The 7,277-nt window shown below is 38.5% G+C and overlaps 1 long non-coding RNA gene across 1 annotated transcript; it reads right to left on the bottom strand.

Annotated features, from left to right (window-relative positions):
• Nucleotides 1-3,284: 3,284 nt before the first annotated feature.
• On the bottom strand, nucleotides 3,285-4,695 carry LOC131638308 (uncharacterized). Its single transcript, XR_009294636.1, has 2 exons — nucleotides 4,297-4,695; nucleotides 3,285-4,116 (listed from the first exon to the last, which is right to left on the bottom strand). It is a non-coding gene; the product is annotated as an uncharacterized LOC131638308 (long non-coding RNA).
• Between the last annotated feature and the right edge of the window lie 2,582 nt (nucleotides 4,696-7,277).

The following is a 7,277-nucleotide window of genomic DNA, read 5'->3' as shown; positions in this document are numbered from 1 at the left end:
CTGTACACGACAAGTGTGTGAAACACTGTCAGTACTTGTTGTTTTTGATTTCTTGTTGCAGGAGTGGGTTTGAAACTAAGTGGGGGAGAAGTTGTGCTTCTCGGTTATGCTTCGGTTGTAAGTTGATGGTGATTCGGTAGTGAAGGACACCTGAATATGGAAATAAGAATTGCGTATGTGTTTGGTGTTGAATATGTTTCTAAGGATGATGAGGTGAGATTGTATAACTAGATGTAAGCGAGTGGTAGCTGTTGCTACGTTGTGAGATGTTGTTTCAGGATATTGCTAAAATGGTTGGCAAGTTAGTAAGGATTATGTTGCAATCGTATTGGAATATTGAGGTATAAGTATTGGATTTAAACCGTGATCGGGTTGTCGTTTGATCGAAGGTCACAATAATGCTATTAAGGAAGGAAATACATCATCTGATCAACAAAAGGAAAAAGCCATGATATTCCTTCATCGTCATCTTCATGAGGACTTTAAAAATGAATATCTTACCGTAAATGATCCATATGTTTTGTGGAAAAATTTAAAAGAGAGATATGCTCATCAGAAATTGGTTATTCTACCAAAAACTCGTGATGATTGGATGCATTTACGCTTGTAAGATTTTAAAAGTGTAAGTGATTATAATTCTATAATGCTTAGAATAACCTCTAAGCTGACATTATCTGGAGAAAAAGTAACTGATAAAGATATGTTAGAAAAAACATTCTCCACTTTTTATTCATCCAATGTGCTTCTACAACAACAATATCGAGAAAAAGGGTTTAATAAATACTTTGATTTGATATCTTGTGGCTGAACAAAATAATGAGCTCTTGATGAAAAATCACGAGGCTCGTCCCACAGGTAGAACTCCATTCCCATAAGTGAATGTAGCAAGACACAGTAACAGTGTGCAAAATTGTGGTCGTGGTCGTGCGCGGGGCCGCGGTCATGGTCGTGCCCATAATTATGCTCGTGGTCTTAATTTTGATCATAGCCGCAATGTCAATCATAAGAATGTATCTTTTCACCAGAACCGGAAAGATACTGAAAAGAATGAAAAAGGTGGTCAGAGTAGCAAAAACAAAGAAAATATTTGTTATCGTTGTGGGAGGAAAAGGTCATTGGGGACGCACTTGTCGTACACCAAAATACATTGTTGATCTTTATCAAAAATCACTAAAAAGTACAAATACAAGGATTTAGACACATTTTTCTAATGAAGAAGGTGACCCCGATTATGGCAATATGAATGTTACTCATTTAGAGATTGGTGATTTCTTTGTTGATCTAAATGGAAAAATTGATCACCTTATTGGAGATGGAACTGTCAAGAAATAAAAGTTATAGAATTTTTATATTTATTTTAGTTATTATGAATGCTTTGAATTCTCAATGTTTTTTTATTTCATTTTAAATTCAGTGTTTGCTTCCTACTTTTGAATTTTAATTCCATATAATAATAAAGTGTGTTTGCTTTCTGTTCATTTACGTGATTTATTGTTTAAATAACTTGTATGTTTTAAGTACACTCATAACTCATTATTATTTTTTTAGAATGAATGCCGGCACTTGCGCCACTAATGAAAATATTTGCCTCGCTGATAGTGCAACTACTCACACAATTTTCAAAGATAAAAAATATTTCTCTTACTTAGTAAAGAGAAAAAACGACGTCAGCACTATATTTGACACCTCAAAAATAATTGAACGCTCTAGAAGAGCCAGTGTATTATTAAGTGGAAGAACAATATTACACATTGAGAATGCACTATATTCCTCCAAATCTAATAGAAATTTATTAAGTTTTAAAGATATTCCCCTAAATGGCTACCATATTGAAACAAAAAATGATGGAAGTATCGAATATCTTTGTATTACACAACACAATTTGGACAGAAAATGTGTAATGGAAAAACAACTGGCTTTTTCCTCGGACTCGTACTACACTTGTATCAGTACAATTGAAGCCAAGCCATTGTAAAATAGAAGTTTACAAATAATAATAAATTTGTAATTTGGCATGACCGGTTGGGCCATCCCGGTTATATAATGATGCGAAAAATAATTGAAAATTCATGCGGTCATCAATTAATGAGCCGGAAAATTATTCAATCAAATAAGGTCTCATGCAACTCTTGCTCGTAAGGGAAGTTAATAATTCGGCCATCACCAACAAAAATTGAAAATGAATCTATCAGGTTTTTAGAGCATATACATGGTGATATTTGTGGGCCAATACACCCATCATGTGAACCATTTAGATGTTTTATGGTTTTAGTGGATACATCAACTAGATGGTCATATATTTGTTTATTGTCATCTCGAAACCAAACGTTTGCATGATTGCTAGCTCAACTAATTCGAATAAGAGTTCATTTTCTCGATTATCCTGTCAAGAAAATAAGTCTTGATAATGCTGCAGAATTTTCATCTCAAACATTTAATGAATATTGCATGTTTATTGGAATTGATATTGAACATCCAGTAGCACATGTTCATACACAAAAAGGACTTGCAGAATCATTATTAAACATATAAAATTAATTGCAAGACCACTTATTATGAGATGCAAGCTCCTAGTTTGTGAGTGGGGACATGCAATTTTGCATGTTGCAACATTGATTTGCATCAGGCCAATGAGTTACCACACCTCTTCCCCTTTAGAATTAGTTTTTGGTAAAGAACCTAATATTTATCATCTAAGAATTTTTGGATGCGCGGTGTTGTTGCACCCCAAAATTTGCCCTCTTTCTCTGTGCTATAAGTTATGGAAGACGTTTATTTCGTCATTCAAAAATTGAAGAAAAATAATAAAGAGTTTCTTGTACAAGGCGCCTGCAATTGTTAATGCAACTGAGATTCATGGGATTTCATGTCGAAAGGTTCTTATGTGCTTCAATTCTTATCTCCATCAAAGAAGTCCTCAAGGCGTTACAGTTATTTGTTGAGGAGGCATCTTTGTAAAGAACATGATATATGACTGGAGGATCCAGTGTAATCGAGGCATCAGTGTTCTTTCTTTCAAATTGATTGGTTGCTTGAAATGCAAATCATTTGTGGTTTGAGAATTGGTGACAAGCTTTCATTAAATTGAAGATTTGGATTCATTAGAGACTACTTATAGCCATGAGTTCTCAATGTGCAAGTTTAGTCGTATTAAAGTGGTATTGAATTGTTTGGAGTCCTGATTACAAAAGCAAAATGCATTCAAGTGCCTCAAGTTCATTTAAATTCTCAAGCAATTTCCCATCATTTTTCTAATCATCTAATATCATTTCTTCATATATTCATCATTTAAGTTTCCAAGCTATTATAATAAAATTCAAAAGTCATTGCAAATATTCAATACATATCCATTACAAAGCAAATATTCAATACATATCCATTACAAAATAAATTCAGTCCATGAGCCAAAGTCCATACATTATCCATATACTCATTTCAAATCCCTTCATCATTCATCAAACTCCAAGTTTATCAAGTCCATTATAATAAGTACACAAAAATACACAGAGTCCCAATCTTCAAGTCAACAAAAGCAATACGGCTCTTCACTTCAAATATAGGAGACCCCGGTTCACTAATGGCATTCGCCGATTCACTCCACCTGAATTTATATCAAGTTCCCTGCATAAACGAAAGAAAACGACGGGAATCAAGAAAAAGGAGAACAGAATTCACAGAGGAGAGAATCGATGTATCGGAGAAAATCAATAACAGAATTGAGAACAAAAAACGTAACAGAAAAGAATCAGAAAAGAAAATCCGTAACAAACTCCTCTTCCATTCTCTCTGAAAACCTTCATCAATCTCTAATCGAAATTCACCCTCGGAAACTCTCTCCACCGATTCTGATCATCACCTCCAATCTTTCGATCTTTCTCAATGATCCTTGACCAATCACAATCACAAAATCAACCTTCAATCACAGAACCAAAACCAGAAAACCAATCATCTATTCATCACCACTTGCAAAATTGACAGAAGAAGAGAGTTCGTAACCGAACTGATAACTCTCCCTTCTCACGTTCAACATCGCTACAACATCACGTCCATCTATTCTTCGACGTCAATCGGCAGAAGATCTTCAAGAGCTGCGTCTGAATCTTCAATCTTCGTCACCTGCAAATACAACAACAACTTCATAACAGAAAAGATCAAAAAAAACGTATCAAAACCTCAACGCGGACACTCTCTCGGAACCGTTCTTCATCATCTTCAATTCGATCAACAACATCACACAAAACATAAACGCAAACTCAGAACAGAAAGAAAAAAAGAAGAAGAACGGATGAGGCTTACCTGAGCGCGTGAAGCACCTCTCAGATCTCTCTTCATCGTTATCACGCCGTCAAAGAGATACTGGACTTCTCCGTTAGATTGAGACGGAAGCTTGCGATTGGAGATTTACAAGATATGAATCGGAAGGATCGAGAGGAGGAAGGAGATGTAGTGCAAGGCGGAGGTTTTGATCGGAGAAGCTTTTACCGGGGGAAGGATGGCCACCGGCCGCCGCGAGTTGTTTGAAGGATGGAGAAGAAGTTTCCTCTGAGTGAACTCCATGAATCACACATAACTCACGTAAACCTAATTCCCCATTTTACTTTTGTTTTGATTAACAGAATATAATTGTGATTAGTGGAGAATTAAGTGAAAATCTGGTTGATTAATTGTGATTAATTGAGCTTAATGGATCTTTAATATGAATAAGAATCTGATTAGAAAATTGATAATCTGAACTAAGTGTGGATCAACACAAGACTCTTGGGCCTCCCAAACGAATTACTATGCACACCTCCCCTTGGTCCATTGCACCATTTTTTTTGACTGAAACTGTGACAAAAATAACTCCCTTGGGCCTCCCTGTTTGGGCCTGCGCCATTTCTGATAATGCATACCTAGTTCCAGCAATACACCCCCCTGTTTCCATGTTTTGTGTTTAGATTTAATTTTCTTTTTGGTATTTTCTTTCTAGATTTTTTTTAGAGACATAAAATGACATAAAAACAATTACATTTGATTTGACTTTTGCATGATAAAAAATGAATAAAAACATGTAATATTTCTTTGTTAGATTTTAAATGCTTTTGTTACATAGTTTTGTTCTATTATTTTTAGATGAAAATGTCATAAAAAACAATTTAATCTTGTTAGATTTTCGTTTAGGATTTACTTAGAATTTAATTTCTATTATTTTCTATGGCGGGTGCGTGCCTCCTTGTTATTACTGATTTGGTTGTTGAGATGTGCGAGGTACTTCGAGAGAGCCTTTGATTGCTATTTGACTTGCTTCGTGTTCCACTTTATTTGTGGGACACGAATTCACTTCTGATGCGACTTGATTTGCATCGTGTTCCACTTTATTTGTGGGACACGAACTTATTCCCGAGGCGATTCATCCGATCTCTCATTCATTGAGATGTATACTCCTGTATTGTCTGGATTGTATTTCTTGCAGGTTGCTTGTGTGGTTGTGTTTTATACGCACCACATAGCGGTTGTGATTTATTTTCACATCGCATCGCTTTGACGCTTATGCTGGACTCCTGGCTTTGCTGGATGTTAGATTACGTGAAGTTTCTTAGTTCTGCTTGCGTTGTTAGCTCACTGCGGATTCGCTATCCGCTCGGTATCTCCTTGTCCCTTTTACCGCTTTCTCGCATCATCCTATAACATGAGAAGTAGGATTTAGGCATGCATCTGGCCAAGCCCTCGAAAGAGGCTCTGTTTTTGTTGGTGTGTTTATATTTGTGCTTTGCGGCAGGGAGTCACGGTGTAATAAGTCCTATATGGCACTCCGTTAAGTCCTCATGGAAGGCACGCGGAAAGGGTTAGCAATCAACCCCCGCCTAGTCTCATCGAGTCTGTTCAGTATGCGCACGGTACGCGTTGCTCGCTTCTGAACCTGCACAAGATCTTGTTATCGAGTATGTCAGGAAAAGGGTTCATGCAGTCGGACCCCCGCCTTTCCTATAGCTCGCGTCGCTCGACGATGATGCTCGGTGTACGCACGCACCGTTTTCCTTTATGATCCGTGACGGCTTGGTTGCTGAGAGGGGTCCGCCCGCTTGTCTATGGCCCGATCATTTTCCCGAGGTCTAATGCTTGGTTGACTTGGGTTGAGTTGCTCCCCTTGGCTATGGCGGGACCGCTTTTCTACCATTCGGTCAGTACCGTTGGTTTTGTTTGCTTTACGAGCGGATGCTCGTTTGTGTGCTCATTGTGTGCTTTTGCCTTTTCCCTCGTAGGTTGATAGCTTAGCTTAGACTTGTACCCTTTGTATGATAACATTAGGTAGCAAGCTTCCCCCCTTAGCTTAGGTCTTCCTCATGCATTCTTTAAAACACAAACCACACTCTTTGATTTTCTTTTCTTAAGAGCTTGTTATTTCCGCTCCATTCCCAAGCATAAGTCTCCAAAGGTCGAGCAGCGGAGTGCGAATGTAACTCGTTCACCTAAAAAACACAAAACAAATAGAAATTAGTTAGCCGAGCTACGGTAGCTCTGATTCTGCAAAACAGATACGTAGGCAGCGGGGTAGGGCCCGTGCGAGCATAATCCTTTCTTTTCCCTACATTCTGCATTCATTTTAGTCCAGATTAGCGTAGATTTGTTACACACCCATAGATTTAGACACTAGCGTGGATACCATCGAGTACGATGGGCGCGAGGGGTGCTAATACCTTCCCCTCGCGTAACCGACTCCCTTACCCTTTTTCTCTGGTCGTGAGACCGTTGTTTTGTTTTGTGGTTTGCTGGCATTCCCTTCCTTTTCAGGATAAATATGTTAGTGGCGACTCTGTTAATTTTCGCGGTAGCGACAGCTGGCGACTCTGCTGGGGACGTCTCGACCTGTTGCTGGTCCGGACTCGGCGAGTCGATCCTAGCGCTTGTGTGTTTATCTTTGGGTGTTTTATTGCTTTGCATATTTACCTGTTTGCATTGCATTCTATGTGCGCTTTTACTATTCTGCATCATATTCTGGACTGGCTGGATCTCTGTTTGTTGGGTGGGTGTTTCAAGAGGTAAAAGGCCCAATACCCAGGCTATGTGTGAACCATAGGAACCCTAGGATAGAGTGGGAGCATGGTTTGTCTCGAGGTGTACGTCTCGGGATAGATTATGTGAACACGAGCAGAGTAGTGGTTTCAAACGGAGGTATTATCGTCACCCGCTTCCGCGCTGTGATGATGCTTACCTTCGGGCGGACCGTATACTGCGTTTCATGACCTTACCTTGGCCTAGATTTTACCCGTGAGTGGGGCGGGAATCAATGATCATTT

This window comes from Vicia villosa, unplaced genomic scaffold (genome assembly GCF_029867415.1).
Source record: "Vicia villosa cultivar HV-30 ecotype Madison, WI unplaced genomic scaffold, Vvil1.0 ctg.002258F_1_1, whole genome shotgun sequence".
Classification (NCBI taxonomy): Eukaryota; Viridiplantae; Streptophyta; class Magnoliopsida; order Fabales; family Fabaceae; genus Vicia; species Vicia villosa.
The sequence above is the reverse complement of the archived record's forward strand: the minus strand, read 5'-3'. Positions and strand labels throughout refer to the sequence as shown.